Source organism: Pantherophis guttatus, chromosome 1 (assembly GCF_059756535.1).
Source record: "Pantherophis guttatus breed Tessera chromosome 1, ASM5975653v1, whole genome shotgun sequence".
Classification (NCBI taxonomy): Eukaryota; Metazoa; Chordata; class Lepidosauria; order Squamata; family Colubridae; genus Pantherophis; species Pantherophis guttatus.
This window is the reverse complement of record NC_142063.1, coordinates 306,556,711-306,574,256: the sequence shown is the minus strand read 5'-3', so window position 1 is coordinate 306,574,256 and position 17,546 is coordinate 306,556,711. Positions and strand designations below refer to the sequence as shown.

The 17,546-nt window shown below is 36.3% G+C and overlaps 1 protein-coding gene across 10 annotated transcripts in view; it reads left to right on the top strand.

Moving 5' to 3' along the window:
- LOC117671601 (phosphofurin acidic cluster sorting protein 2-like) overlaps positions 1–17,546 on the top strand; it is a 164,662-nt gene that overhangs the window by 3,160 nt on the left and 143,956 nt on the right. Inside the window, exon 2 of one of the 10 annotated variants that reach the window (XM_087887881.1) lies at positions 3,383–3,455. The exons of the other annotated variants lie outside the window; for them this stretch is intronic. The gene's annotated coding sequence lies outside the window, so the exon portion shown is untranslated. The remainder of the gene's footprint in view (positions 1–3,382; positions 3,456–17,546) is intronic. 10 annotated transcript variants of the gene reach the window in all.

The window sequence follows — 17,546 nt, the reverse complement described above, 5'->3', positions numbered from 1 at the left end:
TTTGAATTGTACATGAGAACAGATTCCTTTTTATTGTGGTTGGTAAATGAGTCTTTTCTTGTTTTGTTGGGCCTTTCTGTTCAATCTTTTGTGATCAGATTATATTTGTTTGTTTTGTTTTATCAGGTGCTATTTCAATGCTTGAATTAACACAAACTGTGATGTTTGAAATACAGATATATTGGAGCACTTCAGGTTGCTTAGAAACAGGAGAAAAAGAAGATCAAGAAAGAGTAGGGAGTGTCATATTTTTTTCAGAGAAGGCAATCTTTTCTTCAGCCCAAGACAAAGCCAATATTAAGTGGTCTGTTGAGATGATCCAAACACCATGGAGGAAAACATCTTTATCCATCCTTGCATAACATGAAAGCACATCCTTCCACCTCTTCTTTAGCTTCCCCATTCCCTCCTCTCTAAAAGCTCAGGATTGGAATCATTACTTAAACCTTTGCAGAGGAATTCAGAAGAGAAAAGAGTTACATTGAGAATGAAAATGGAGAGGATGGAGATGTAGTCAGAAATCCTCTTTATATTGTGCGATACATAAGTATGTAGACTACGGTAATAAAAATTTGGGAACATGAAGGAAGGGAACTTGTGGGGAAGGGTCAATTGTTTTGAGGTTGTCCACAAAGTATGTGATACTGTTAATCCAGTCTGGCATTATATAGTGCTGTAATTTCCCAAAATCTTGCTATCCAATCCTTCATCTGGACAGTATGGAGACTTTCCTGAGTCTTTTATTCAGCATGGGAATTTTCTTGTTCTGGAATGATCCAGAATTATGGATGGATGGAGCTAGTCATTTATGATCTATGTGAGTTTTTCCGTGTCTTCTTTTGTTAGCCCTATTCCTGTGTTAATCTGTATTTTTTATTTTTTTTTAATAAAATCTCTGACAGTTCAAAGACATTAATGTATAAAGCTGAAAACTGCAACACATCATTTGGAGAAATGTTGAATTGTTAGGATAATTGTGTTCTACTATGCATAGTTAGGATGTGTGGGTTACGTTAGTATGCTTTCAAAATGAGGGCCTAATTAAATTCCATTTTTTGTCTGTAGCTCATATGATACATAGATACTCAAAAAGATCATTGGATGTAGAATAATATTTAATGACTATTACTAGTGAAGATTCCAAAATATTACTCTAAAGTTCTTTTATGGAAAAATGGATGAGCAAGTGCTGAAATTTCAAACTATTTTTTAGCTTAATATAAAAACCAGTATATATTGTTTGTAGGAATGTGGATAAGTTTGTTCAATTGTCACTTTAACATAAAGTTATCCAATTCGTATATCTCCAACCAGTAAGCTATAGCACAATTATTTTTCACATTTTAGCATATTTCTGCATTTCATGGTACACTTTTCCAGGATAAAAAGTGCACCAAATCCTTATGGTAAAAGTACCACACATTTACAAAAGCAATATCAAAACTACAACTATTAACAGATATTAGAAAAATTGCATGGGGAAATACTTTATATTATGATAAATTTGTCCACTTGTGACCACTTCAAAGTTAAGGTAATATTTGAAAAGCATAACAATGAATGAAATGAAAGAAAAAAGGTATGTTCTGAATCTAAGAAAATAAAAAAGGATTAATAATTAAAATTGGTCTGCTCTTGAGTGGATGAATTTATGAAAAGTCAAGATCTACATTTAATTATGAATGAAAAACTGAAATATATGTCAGAAATTAAGCATTGATAGATAACCTAGGCTAACTGTGTATATGAACCTGGGAAATCAAAACTGTGTCTTAGCTGTATGTTGTGGTCAGAATAGTGTAAGAGAGAAAAATAGAGAAGATTTTTTAGGAAAAGCAACCAATATTTTGAGCAAATGCTAGGGGACATGAATAGATGGTTGGTAAGATGAGAATAGTACATGGAACATGACTGAGCTCTATGAAGACTCAAAAATTAATGAGAATGAACATCGGTAAATATCTGCTTAGAAAAAGGATTCTCTCTTTCAAATATATGGTTTAAACACAGATTTATTAATATGTGCACGTGACAAAGGAATGAATATAAATCCAAATGCATGATTGATTTGATAGTTTAATCATGAAAAATTAGAGAATTAGTGAGCAAGCTATACAGTATAAAAGCATAAGTTTTTCTGAATGTGAGGCATATTATTTCTTAGTAGTGTCAAGAGTGAATGTTGGGAAAAATGGACATGGGAAAAAAGTGAAAATAGAAGGACTGCAGAAAGAGAAGGTAAAAGTCCTACGTGGAAAAATTTTCAGAAACTAGATTAATCTCAGAATGAATAAAGAAGGGAATGTGGAAAATTCCTGGGAAAGATGAAAAAAATTATGTAATAGTGTCACAGATTGTGTTGCGTTATGCTAATTGAAAATATATAAAAGGACTCTCTTGCAGAATGAGTGGAAACACGAATAAAGAATAGTATATAATTTTGGATGAAATTGAAATGAAGGAATGCTGGAAGGAGTGTTGTAGAGCTCTGTATTGGAATGTTAGTGATATTTTTAAAAAAATTGAAATGAATGCCATGAAGATACTGATTAAATGCTATGAAAATGGTAAGGCTACAGGTGCAGGTGGTTTAATTGAAGAAATTCTAAAGCTAGGATGTAGTTTTCCTATAGGGTAGCCTTAGAGATTTGCTCTATGTGTGAGAACATTGAATCTGTTGAAGTTGAAGAATGCCATTATTGTTCCCTGTACAAATTGAAAGGCAGCAAGAATGAATGCAATAATTACAGTGGGGTTAGTTTCTTAAGTATGCCTGGGAAGGTGTTTGGCAAGCTTCTTGTGGAAAGAGTACCAGAAATGGGCAAAATTGGAGAAAACAGCCTGTATTAGTTTTTGCTCTTCCTCATATCATTGAGACATCTGTGAGTATAATACATGAGAGTTGGATATGTCCAGAGAAATATTAAAGTTAAATGCCATAGGGATGAGATATTTATGTGTCTGTGGTAAAACATGATTTATGCTTTAGAATGAATGGATGCTGAATAAATGCAAACAGAATGGGAGTTGAGAGCATTATGCTGGATGCACACGATGAAATCCTCAGAAAGGACAGGCAGCCATAAATGAAGCGTGATGTGTTCACAATGATGTGTGAACATTGAACATTGTGAAAGAAAAAAGTACTTTGCTAGTACAGAAATGTTGAGGTACAATGAACAGTGTACTAAACCAGTTTTATCTATTTTTTTAAAAATTGTGCCTTTCATTTCTTAGATTTAGTATTTAGCCCAGAGTCCTTGAGAGTTGGGTGACATACAAGTTTAATTATTATTTATTATTTCTTTTCTGTGCTATGCATATTGCTTATCCCAAAAAGGAATAGAATGATACATATGTAAGTGTGTCTTTCATATTTCAGATTATAGTCCACAGCAGTTTTGATAGAATCTTCTCTTGATTTTCAGCATTGAATAATTTTCTGGTGGCAACAGGTAAGAGAGGTATATCTCCGTTTATTTGAATAGTAAGTACTCCTGAGAAAGATTTTTTAAAAATAATCAGTTATTTTGCTTAAATATGGGCAATGTGTGACCAGGTAGTTGTAATTGGTTTGCTCATTTTTCTTTGAATCTGGTGACTTTTTTGCTGCTACAACAATTTTGTCCTAGATTTAAGTTCAGATATTGTTGGAGTTCCTTTGTTTGTAAGCTCTGTTACGATATTTTTAAAAATATAACTCATTCCAAGCTCTGCCTGTGAATGAATCTTGGGGAGCATAAATATTAAGCTCACCTGTATGTCTTAAGTGTAGATAGAAGGAGAAGGTGTTTGACCAGAATTTAGCACTGTTTATAGAACTATAATTCCAATATCCAACATTACCAAATACTATTTGGTCCTTATCTGAATGCTTATATCACTGTTGCCAATTAATGGAAAGAATGTTCAGATGATAATATTTGATATATTTCAATTTACTGTGTTTTCTTGACTGGGTTGTACTAAACTACAGTGTAGCAAACTCGTTTTTACACGATTGGACAGTGAATCAACTATTACCTTTTTAGGGAAGTAATCATACTTTGATTAAACTATTGACTTGGTATTTTGTGCACAGAACCTAATCCTTTTGTGATTTTCTGGCTTATTCTGCTTTGTTTTTTAATATTCTGCCAAAGATCCTGAGGAATTCCAGAATGTCAAGTTAAGACCACCTAAACAAAAGAAGGGAAACAAACTAGGAATTATCAAGTAATCCATGAATACTTTGCTTGCCTACAAAACTGATTTAGGCAGGTTTCTAATTTGTTCAACATATTGCGATCAAACAAGCCATGCTTAATGTGTTGCTCTGGAAGAAATCAACTGTCAACTGACTTTAATTCATCAATGTTGTTACAAAACCTTGGCATTTGTCTTTCAAGATCGTTGATATGCCTTTTATTAAATGCATCCAGATTGTTCTCCAAATGATTCTCTGTGAAGGGAAGGGTCAGCTTAGCAACTTACATTTGCTAAGAACATAGTAAATAAAAAAAAACTATTGAAAGTGAAGCAACTTGTGAATTGCAAATGGATGGTGACATCTTAGGGTTGGATGCCTTTGAAAATTAAGACAATTATTTACTGCTGCTTGGAAAAAGCTGCTTACCTGGTGAATCTAACTCTTTTTGTAATGTTTAAGCAGAGCTTCTCTTTCTATTGCTGCATTTGCTTCCTTTTATTATTCTTTGTTGCTATTCCTGCTGGAAAGGGAGTTAAATGCATATATTGGTTTACTTGTATGTTTCTGCTGGGTGTTTTTTTGGCTTGAGGCTTCTGGCAGAGAAAAAGTCGCACATGTGGCCCTTATAATACAGGTGTACGTACACATTCCTTGAGGGAGGAGGAATTCTCCAAGACTGTTTTCCTCTGTCATTGATAACCCAAAATGGACAAATTAAGAAAGCTGGAAGGCATTGCACAGGATTCTTGTCTCCCTGTATTTTTTCCCCCTTTTACTCTTCTTTATTTGGGAAGATTTCCTAAATTCTAGGTTCTCTAGTTTCTGAGTAAAAATGATAGTACAGTTAAGTACTATTATTGGCTGCTCTATCTGTTTCAGATCCACTAAATTGCAGTGTCATTTTCTGTCTGCCCTCCCCCCCATATCCTTCTTTCAGTTCCTGGTATTTCTGGTATTTATTGTTTCTAGTCCTTCATTTTCTTCTCATCTTGCCCAGAATATAAGGAGTGAATATTAAAGTAAGTGTCTCATGACAGAAAATCTTAGTTCGATTTTAAAGCTTGCTACAAGCCAGTGATTTTACCTGTGACCACACAATAACACAAAGGAGGTGGATCAGGGATTGATGGACAGATGAAGTATAAATAATATTCAGAGGCAGAGCACTATTAAAAACCTATTGTATTTTAGTTAGCTATCACACACTGTCACTGTCACTGTCATGAGCTGGAATACCCTATACAGGTAGTCCTCGACTTACAACAGTTCATTTAGTGAACGTTCAAAGTTACAACAGCACTGAAAATAATGACTAATAATCATTTTTCACAGTTACGACATTTGCAATATCCCCCATGATCATGTGATCAACATTCAGATGCTTGGCAAGTGGTTCATATTTATGACCGTTGCTGTGTTACCAAGGTCGTGATCCCCTTTTGCGAGCAAAGTCAATGGGGAAGCCAGATTCACTTAACAACCGTGTCACTAACTTATCAACTGCAGTGATTCATTTAACAACCGAGGCAAGAAAGGTCGTAAAATGGGGCAAAATTCACTTAACAAATCTCACTTAACAACAAAAATGTTGGGCTCAATTGTAGTCGTAAGTCGAGGACTACCTACATTGAAGAAAACTCATAGGCTAAGAAATACAGTTGGTCTTTTTGGAAAATTATGATTCTTATATTTTGTATGGTCATTTTCCAGGTGGAGTATCTAATGAGGATACTCCAAATATACTGAGGAATGGATGTAAGAAACATCACTGTGATATCTTTCCTTAAACCAAAGGATTATTATCCTTAATTTCAGGAAATTATTCAAAGAACATGAATGCTAGTGTGGTTACAAACTAGAGTGGTTGACTTAGATGCAATTTTTAATCTTTGGTTAACCCAAAAGATTTGCAGCATTATTTTGAAGCGAAAAGGGGATTTCATCCTGAGGTTTTTAGAAGTTATTTTTAAAATATTTTAAAATACACTAGATCTGAGCATGTTAAATACTGCTGGGAAAGGCAGTTGGAGAAATGCCATCTTTCTCAAACATGCTTGTATTCCTCCATTCTTTTCTCCTCTCTCCCTGCCTGCTCTCATTCAAAGTAGTATGCATGGTAGGTGTAAGTAGATTAGGTTGAGACATTTGTAGAGACAACACAACTCTCACTAGACACAAAACTCAACACTCTTAAAAAACTGTGATAGACCGTCTTTTAGTACAGAAAGTTGTGTCACAAAAATAAATATTTCAGAAATTAGGAAGTAAAGAACAGAAAGTTGTAAGGATGTACTGTGACCATAAGCAGAAAGTTCTGCTGACTGTGAAGTTGAAAAGCAGAAATTGTCTTTGGTTCCTTTTAACAGTGCTAATGGGTGGGAGGGAATGTTGAGGATCAAGCTATCTCATTTAAAAGATGAGGGGGATTACATTAACGTGACTTCATTGTTACATTGAGCTCTATTCTTGTTAAAGGCATTAAAAACTTTGTATTCAGAAATGGGCACAAAGGAAGAAGGGGGGGGTGTTGGATGCCAGGAAACTATGAATCTGTGTGAATTTTTTTTTTTTAATCATATGAATCAACCCCTTCTGTAGAATCTCTCAGGTTTTTAAAAAATGGACTAAAATCCCATCTAACCTTATACAGGTAGTCCTCAACTTACGATCACAATTGAGCTCACAATTTATGTTGCTAAGTGAGAAATTTGTTAAGTGAGTTTTGCCCCATTTTACAGATTTTCTTGCCACATTGGTTAAGTGAATCACCGCAGTTGTTAAATTAGTAACACGATTGTTAAGTGAATCTGGTTTCCCCATTGACTTTGCTTGTCAGAAGGTCGCAAAAGGGAATCACATGGCTCTGGGACACTGCAACCGTCATAAATGTGAATCAAGCATCCAAATGTAAATCACATAACCATGAGGATGTTGCAATAGTCATAAGTGTGAAAAATGGTCATAAGTCCCTTTTTGCAGTGCCGTTGTAACTTCTAATGGTCACTAAGCAAACTGTTGTAAATTGGGGACTACCTCTACTTTCTGTATTTGTCCTTCATTCTGTCTAGAGGTGCCCATCCCACAAAAGTTTCCAGTCTCCCAGGTTAACCCACAAGACTCCAATCTTTTGGGCCCAATCAACAAATCTGGAGTTTTGAGAAACAATCGAGAGCCATTGCAAAGTAATGGCATGGGATAATGCTAAGTTACAAAATAGCTGTTGTGGTACCTGCAGCCAATTGCAAAATACTCATTTCATAGAATAGTAGAAAGCATATCATTACTCTGAACAAAAACCCTGAACAAAGAGCAGAACTGGAGTCAGATCCAAAACAGAAAGAATGCCTTTGAATCAACATTTCTCTAGCTTATATAAACAGATTGGGGTTTTTTGTTTTTGTTTTGCTACACTCTGCAGCACAAAACACACTTGTGTTAGTTATTATTTCCTCCAGAACTTCCATCTTCCTGAACACTCCCTTGGTATCTCTCCCACCCGTTTTAAACTTTCTTATACATCTAGCATTCGGTATTTTTAATATTGTCTTCAGCAAAACTGTCTTTCTTTTTTCTCCATGGCCAGTAGGAAAAAGAAGCTTACAAACCTTTTTTACTAAGTTAATCAAAAGGAGCAAAAAAAGAAGCTGACAACTGTGCAAGCTTGGTGGTACGTGGAGTTATTTACAAAGCAATGTTACATTTTAAACCAAGAATATTGGAACAAAAAAAGTCTGTAAAAAATAAATATAAAATGTATCTTCAGTCTAAAGAATGTATGACATTAAGAGGATTTATTATCGGAAGAGATATATATATTCGAAATAACATTTTTTCCTCTCTTAATTGAATCATATAGCACCAGAGGATCTGAGAACCTTGTTGTTCTTTTCCTTTTTCTCCTCCTCCTCCTCCTCCTCCTCCTCCTCCTCCTCCTCCTCCTCCTCCTCCTCCTCCTCCTCCTCCTCCTCCTCCTCCTCCTCCTCCCCCCCCCCCTTGGCAAATGCAGGGTCCTCTTTTTTTCAGATTAACTAAGTGTTGATCCAGGTTGCAGCAAAATTGACTGTCCAGCTTGTCACCTGAACCTGACATCATGGATTGATTGAGAGAAAGTGATTGGCCCAAGTTATTCAGCTAAGGCTGGACTAGAGCTTATAGTTTCCTGGTTTCTAGCAGTCACTAGACCCAACTGGCTCTTGATCGTTAAAATCTGAGAATATTCAAAAGAATAAGGATTTTACTCCTATTGATTTTGTGTTTTTATTTGTATAATGGGATTGTAAAAGTAAGCAAAATGCATATTTAGAGTCATTTTACTCGAGCTTTAGTATTTGAAACAAAAGTCCTGGCCTCCCTTGGAGATTTATTTCATGAGAAATACAAGTTTGTTGATTCTCTTAGACCTGTCAGTAGCTTTCAGTGCCATCTGTCAAGGTATTCCTCTGGACCAATTGTTTGAATGGGTAGTGAAGAGCACAGGTTTATTTAATTTACTGCTTCCCTAGGAGGGTGGTGGAAGATGATAACTTTGCATCGTGATAGTTGTGCCATAGAATTCCTCAAGATTTGTTATTTTCCATGCTATTTAATATCTGCATGAAACTGTAGTGGGAATTGTATAGGGTCATGTGCTGAGTTAGGGTTAGGAAGATGAAATTTATCTGTCCTTTTCATTAAATGAAGCAATAGGTATCCAAGGTTTGAATAGATGAGGGTTGCAAACAGCCAAAAAGTTGAAGAAAAAATGAAACAGTCCAGATAAGTAGTATTATTGAAAAACTACACTTAATCTTGAAAGACCTGGAATCTTGTTTAAAAGTACTTCTTTATCCATCACTGACATAGGAGACATGAAGCCTTGGTGACTGAGACTGTATTTTTATCAACTTGATATGCTAGCAGCAACAGAATATCAGTATATTTCAGAATCGGGATAACTAGATTGATATAGCCTGTTGTACACGCTTTGGTAAGCTCTCAATTGCATTACTGCAATCCTTGCATGTGGCTACCATACAATATAATGTAGAAATTAGTTCAGAAGGGAATTGTGAAGCTAACTGAGATTGCCAATATGATAAAACTACCAATTTGATTTGATGCTGCTTTTAAATCTATTCTCAAGAATTGCCTTAGCATAAAATTGTTTTCATGGGGGGATTAAAATGTTTTTAGCAATCTTGTAATTCTCTCAGGGTCATTCAGGTGAAGAGAGGAGGAAGCTACTTTCTTATGTATATTACTGAATTACTAGGTTCATATTTTGCTTTATGCCATTTTTGGGTGAATAGGCCCCTGGCCAAATTCATATATAATGTTAAGTCATAAATCATGATTTACATATCACAATAGCAAGTTCACACATACCACAATAACAAATTCATACAACATTTCTAACTAAATAAAAATCACAAAATGGCTTAATGTAACGTGTGATCTTAGCTAATGAATCTTCGATTACGCACTATAGCTATGAATACTTTCAAATATCTCCTTGGCAGCCCAATTTGAATTTTCTCTCTGTAGTATTTGATTCAAGTACATTTTCACAGCATGAAAGTGTTAACACATTAGAAAACATTCTTTACAAAGACAATTGCTTTTGTAGTGTAAAATTTGCCAATAATTCAACATTACAAATTTAGCAAATTCAAGGGAGTTCCATTATAAATACAGAAATCTTAATAGGTTTCTCGGAGTCCTGGTGAACTCAACTGCTTGCTCACATTGCAATGCAATTGACAGTTATATATACTTGAATGTGGAATCTGGTTTTGCTAATAGTTTTATCACTTAGCTCATTCTTAATTCAGCTTTAATCCCTGCAAAATAACACATGCATATTTTTAATAATTCATCATCTATTAATTAGTTTTGGCAATACTTATTTTTAAAGATCTACTCTTAATTACATGGGAGGAAGAACCTGTTTAATAACTTAAGGAAGAACAGCCAATTTATGCCTTTTGACAGCCAATTTCTCCTTCAAAGTCACAGCTTAGTTTCCTCCAAAGGTGCAGCTAGTTCTCACTTTCATTCTGAAAGAGAAAAGTGCATTTGTCTTCAGTATACATAGCTTTAATGTGGCATGAGCCTTTCCAAATAAGTCCTACTCCTCTCCATTTTTTGTCTCCATTTTCACTTAAAAGGGAAGAATTATGGGGGCGATGAGGCGCTCCCATGTGACACCTCTCCTGCGTGAGCTGCACTGGCTCCCGGTGGTCTTCCGGGTGCACTTCAAGGTGTTGGTGACCACCTTTAAAGCGCTCCATGGCTTAGGGCCGGGGTACTTACGAGACTGCCTTCTGCCACCAATAGCCTCCCACCGGCCAGTACGCTCGCACAGAGTGGGCCTCCTCAGGGTGCCGTCCGCCAGACAATGTCGGCTGGTGACCCCCAGGGGGAGAGCCTTCTCTGTGGCGGCGCCCACCCTCTGGAACAACCTCCCCCCAGAGATACGTATAATAACAGACCTCCGGATTTTTCGTCGGGCCCTGAAAACCTATTTATTTCAACTAGCTGGGCTGGCTTGAGTTAAATTTTAAATTGATTTTAAATTGGGTTGTTTTAATTTACGGCCAAAATATTTAATTATTTTAAACTGTTTTTAAATTTTGTATGTTCTGTTTTTTACTTTGGCTGTTCATCGCCCTGAGTCCTATTTGGAGAAGGGCGGTATAGAAATGGAAACAAACAAACAAACAAACAAACAAACAAACAAACAAACAAACAAGAAGAAAGCCTCATCCACTTTTATGCTTGTCCGAATGCCAGATTTTACACTTGTTATGTCAGACTTCAGTTTTTGTGCATGGTGCATAAAAGGCAGTGTAGTTCACCCCTAGAGGCCCTGAAGAACTGGGAGTTTCCCTCTTGGAAAAGGTCAGTTATCTCATCCATTCCAGGACTGCACAGGGTGTGTATTTGTGAACTAATCATTGCATCTCAGTCATTAAATGTAAGCCTTCCAAATGCAACTAGTCAAAAAGAGCTGCTTGTCAAATTTTTACACGGCCTGTAGTTTGAAAGGGCCCTTGCTCTCACACAAATGAGTGTGGTGAACATCTGTAAGGACTTTTCTCCAACTTTAGTGGACTGACTCAGCCTGGAGGAGATTCCCAGCCCTTTTTCTGTAGACAGACTGATTCTCCCATGCTGCAAGTCTTTTGTCTCTTTAATGGAAAATTTAGTTTATTTAATTTTATTTTAAAGCAGAAATGGACAAGTTACGTAATCTTGGACCACATAAAGCTCTTGTCATGTTCAGTGTAGTGTGTGAATGGTCAGTTCAAATACCCAGCAGGAATGATAATATTTTTCTCCCTGCTTCATGTCGGTGGATCTTTGGAAGGATTCGGAGCCCCAGTTGCTCTTTACTTCCACCAGCGAAATTACTTCCTGAACCACAGGCAGCATATTTTAAATACCAGCTGCTGAGGGGATCTATTGTCCTCTTGTTCCTCTTTATGAGCTTCCCAAATACTATGTGTGGTAAAGAATTCTGGACCAAGTGAGCGTTTGGCTTGATGTTTATACTGAAAGACAAAAAGGGTAGATGAAGCCAACATAATTTAATATGCATTTATATTTATTCTGGTATTCAACTTGAAAAGCTCTTCAAAGCAGCTTTGTAGATTAATAAGCATGAATCACTGGATGCGCAGACTTCCAATACTCAACACAAGAGGAAAAAGAAATAGGAAAAGGAAACTTAAAGACAAATATTTAATTTAAAGGTTATTATAACTAGCTAAGATAGAAATACATTGTTCACAGTTCTGAAACAGGCCCCCGAAAAATAGCTTGGCCTTCCTAAAAACCTGAGATAGAGTTCTTGGCTTTAGAATCATAGAAATTTCAGTTCTTCACCACTGAGCCCAACCGCCTGCTTTAAGAATGAAAATTAATGCATACATCTTCAACTGCTTTTTAAAATAATAAGAAAAAGAAAAAAAAAACAAAAGATACAGAACACAAAAATACATATATGATAAAATATGATTGTACTACAAATGAATACACACACATATATACAGATATCTATACATATTTGGCAAAATGTTTGCATTAGAAATATAGAATTTACTGTAATGACATATAATTTATATTTTGGTTTTTCTGTTGTATTTTTTGCTTATTTTTAATAACTTATTTTTTTATTATGTATGCATTTTTGTATTTTGTATCTTGTATTTTTTTTCCTTTCTCTGAAAATTAAAGCATGCCTGCTAGGCCATTGTCTCCCCTTCAATTGCATACATCCAGTGAAGGGGAGCATTGAATTATGTATTGGACACTTACATTTCATTTTGTGATCTTCAGCCTACTCTCTAGCCTGTCAAAATCACTGTTTTATGTCATGTATAAATTAGATACATTTTACTTTTCTTCATAGTTAATTGAAATGTTGAAGAGTACTGGGCAGGTCTAAAGTTTGTCACACCTCATTGAATACTTCCCCTCAGTTTGATGAAGATCTATGATGAGCACTCTATTGATAAGTGCAGTTTTTGAGCCTGCTGTCAGGTGTAAGAAACCAGGAGCCAGGATAGAATTCAAAAGCATTGCAAGTTTATTCCATGCAACGCATATATAAGAATCTGATCTACTAATGGTCAGGACAAATTGGCGCCAGATAAAAGTCAACAGACTTCAAGGGGGATTGGATTTAGGTCTCTTTCGGGGACATAAGGACTCCAGACCTGATGTTGCATTTGACCTGCCCTCTTGGGCTCCCCCTGGCCATCCCCTATCTCTGCATGTGATTTAATTGTCTATTTAATTGTCATATTCTCTAGCCCACATTAACTTGACAATTGCAACATCACACAGAATTTTGTCCATATGTTATAGAAATCAAGATATATTATGTACATGTCATTTCTATAATCTATTAAATAAGTTGTCCAATCAAAAATTAAGAACCAGGTTAGTCTGGCAAGACTTGTTCTTGACAAATACATGCTATTTTCTGGGAATCTTGTCATTTTTTCAGAGTTTGATTACTGTATAATCTGCTGCAGAGTGTTGCTAAATATTAATTTCAGACTGAGTATTCTCTAATGTTGAAGATCTTCTTTTTACCTCTTTTAGAAGATGAAGGATATGGTTTGTCTTCCTCTAGTCATATGGCATTTAATTTGTTCTCCAACATTTCTAAGAGATGATAGTTTATTCAGACCATTACCGGTAGATACTGTCTTCAAGACAGTAGGATACAGTTTGTGTGGCCCTGGAGATAGAAACTTGTTCAAAGTGATTAAATCTTCCCTGACTGCATGTTTCTGTCAGTTCCAAGCTTCAAATTTGTTCTTTGTTTTGTTCTGTTCTTCACAACTGTATATATTATTGGAGATGACTGAGATGAAACGAGAATTAAATCTGCTGTTATAATTTTTTTTGCGTTTGAGCAGCTGGTACATGGCTTCTTTTCATCTTTTATACATATCTGAAGAAGCCTTTTTCTTCTTGTTGTCATTCTGCACCATTGTGAGTTTTAACATTGCTGATGTTCCCTCTACAATTCGGGAGATATGTACTTACACGTGTGAATGCACACATGCACGTGCGTGTCCACACACACTTCTGTGGTAGCCCTCTTTTTATGCTCTACATGTGAATTTGTTTTCCTACTTTTATTTTTTTTTTCTCAGTAGATCGTTGGCAAACATGCTTTTAGTTTTTTCAAGTTTTAGGTGCTATAACTCAGCTTGAGCTCCTTTGCTCATTAGCTTCTCTTGTCTCCATTGGTGGTGTCCTACTTATTGCTCTGAGGATATTAACATCTTTTGAAGTCTAAGATTCATATTTGACTCCACTGATCTTTTCTTCAGGGTTAACGTGGTCACTTTCTCCTAGTTTATTTTTTACTACTTCCATTTTATCAACTAAGTCTTTTCTGGTGGACTGTATTAAGTTAAAGATAAATGATTTTCTTGTCCCTCTCTTCACTCTCTGATGGATAAAAGCATTGGCAAAGCAAATCAGGAATTCCCTGAGAAAACCATGTTTTGCAGAGTTTATTTCATAGATATTAGTTCAATTAAAGTCTTCTCTATTATTATTACAAGCACTGTTTGGTTTTGGAAGGCATCATATACCTAATCTCTTGAGTAAAATGAGCTTTGGTAGCACCAACAGCAGAAGTCAGTAATTCTCTATGGCAGCCCCTGTCCTGTGAAACAATTTCCCCACTCTCCCATAACCAGATGATGCTCTCCCACTATTTAAGCAGGCAGTGTAAATGATGCTTTTCAGGAGAGCCCTTAATGGTTGGATCTTATTGTTAGGAGATGGCTCTGTTTTATAATTTTGCTAATTTAAGATATTGCTGTATGTTATTTTCCACTGTACTTTATTAAATGTTTGGTGCTGTTTTCTGGGAATGCAAGAGAAATGCAGCAACAGAAAAATAAAATTAGGGTGTCTACTAAGGCCACAGTTTTTCAATGTGTGATTGAACAGGCTACATAATAGTAACTTACTTCCTCACATAGCGAACAGATTTTTTAACTAACTCCCTTACTTTAGGGAAGGCTACACCAGGTATTCCTTTAGAGCCTGCAATTATTTTTAATTTTATCAGGTTGTTGGGGGCCTACTTTACGGTGTTAATTTCTAACCTCTATAGATCATGATTGGAAGACTCCCATGTTATACAAATGGTCCATCACTGAGATAACTTAGAACTGCTGAAACGTTGTTGGAAATAACTTCTCACCAATCTGGACATTGCAAGTAAGAGCAAAGAGACTACTGTAGATGAAATTAGCATTACCTCCTGAGGAGATGGTTTTCTTGTTCTTCTTTATAAGGCAACTTAACTGGTAGAAACAGCAACAAATGGAGATAGTGGGGCCTGTTGTTGTTTTTCCTCTTCTGTGCAAAGCAGTTGGTTCAAGCAGCCTTCCAGTGGTGTCAAGCATCTCTGACTTGCAATTTGGGGAATTGAAGTTCAGAACCTCAGGAGATCTCCAGGCTGGGATAAGCTGACTCAAGGCATTTACCAGCCACTCTTTCTATTATGTCCCAGTGCACAGCACTGGCAATTATGTTTTTGATGCATTAATATTTTATGTTAACTCTGAAAAATGAGGGGGAAAAGAAATGTCAAGTATTGACTTTAAAAATTAAATTGTAATCATAAAAGTAATTGGCAGAATTGATTGACAATCTGATCTGAGCCCTATGCAATAAACTTGGGTTGTAAAAACTCCTAAATGTCTAGATGTTTGTTTTAGAATGAGGAAAGAAATGATGAACTTTATCTTTAATTATAGAGTTGCTATCACACCTCCTGTAAAAATACATTGTAGCCGTAATTAAAGGCTGTAAAATTTAAATTCTTGGAGTTAGAGATTTCCAGGAGTGGAACAGTGAGGAAGTGAGAGAAAACAATGTGAAAGCTACTATTCCTTGGAAGTGCTTCAACAGTGATGATTGTAAAGTGCTTGGCTGTTTAATTTAGTAATAAATAAATTATAGGATTCATGAATCCAGGCAAGAAAGCCTGTCCTTAATAATAGAATTGCTAACAGCAAATTATAGGTTAAATACTGAGTTTGTACTGCTCATTTGGTGAATATAGAAATGCTAAAAAAAATGCAAATACATTTTTGATGATAGAGAAATTCAGCTTATGACTTGAGATGTGACTAATTCATAAATTATAGTTGATATACTGTTTTTCTGGTTGATTGTATCTTTTTTATATCTTTTTATTTATTAGTCACTCAGAGTCATCAAAGAGTTGTGTAGCTTCAAAAATTGATAGGTAAAGAAAAATAAAAATGCAATGTTCTAGTTCAGGATTTGTCTAGATGGCGCAGCTCTTAAAAATCATCTGAAATCTTTGATGTATTTAGCATGCAGCAGTCCAGATAGCTAGATGCCTGGATTAACCTATGTAACACCATAAAGCCGTGATGGCGAACCTATGGCATGCGTACCAGAGGTGGGGCGCAGAGCCCTCTCTGATGGCACGCGAGCCGTCACCCCAGTTCAGCTCCGCTGTGCATGTGTGCGTACCTCCCGCCAGCCAGCTATTCTTACTGGCCAGCGGAGCGCAGGCAGGGGGGGCATGTGCATGCAGGGGATGGGGCGCATGCGCAGGGGCCATGCATTGCATTTTGGGGGGGCATGTGCACGCATCCGTGCACGTGCGAGCTTTGAACACTCAGACCGGAAAAGGTTAGCCATCACTGCCATAAGGGATTGTATTAAATGTCAGTCCACTTCTAGATACAATTCAGGTGCCAGTTATCATCATTAAAACCATACTTGACTCAGGGCCTGGATATCTTTGAAACTACCTGCTCTGGGATGAGTCTGCCTATTCCAATAAGAGCTGAGATCTGCTAATGATCTCTTCTCTAAAGGAGTGCCATTGACTGGAGTCCCATAGCAGATCCTTCTCATGATAGTACCCCTTCCATGAAACAGTTTCTCTTGATATCCAAACTACCCTATTTCTTGGAACTTCTGAAGAGCTTTCAAGATATGACGCTTCAGGAAATCATTTGAGGACAATGAGAATTAACGTATTCCAGTTGGGCTGCATTTAGGGAATATTTTATGATTAGATCATTATGGTTCTGTTTTTCATTTTGTTGTTTGATGTAAGCCTCTTACAGCTGTTGGGAACTGAGCCGTATATAAGCCATAGTAAATAACAATAAATTTGGATGCATTTTATTATTGCAATCTGGGGGGGCTGAAACATTTGGATGGTTGCCTTCACTTATGGTCCGTTTTAGAGCATTTAAGAAGCATGCTAGTTGTTGTTGACAATAACAATGCAAGGTTAAATCAATAGTCCTGCACTCATTATCTCCACTTTATGTACATACTGTTGTCCAAGGAAGATAACTAAGATAACACGGTGCCTTCCAGATATTTTGGATATCAGCTCTCAGCGAAAACATCTTATTAGCCCCAGCAAGCATGGCCAGTGACATTGGTTTATGGGAACTGAATCCATAATAGCTTGTTTTGTTTCCTTGTATTAAAGACCAGTAATTATGTAGAAGACGAAGATGGAGTAGCTTCATGCAATTTCTTTTCGTATTGTCCTGCTTGGACAAAATAAGTCATTTGAGACCTTTCAAATATTGCTAAAACACCATCCAATCAGCAAATTTGGCCAATAATCTGACCTTTGGAAATAGAATGGATGTATCACCTTAGTTTCTTATGAATTACAGCTATAAAATGGATTACATATAGACCAAAGGGGCAGTCCAAAAGCCTCATGCAAATATCCTATCACAATTCCAGCCCATTCAACACCTTAGTACCTCTAGATTAGGGTGCTGAAATTAGGTGCATTTTGCAGGGGAGGTTCTAGTGGATTTGGAAAGGT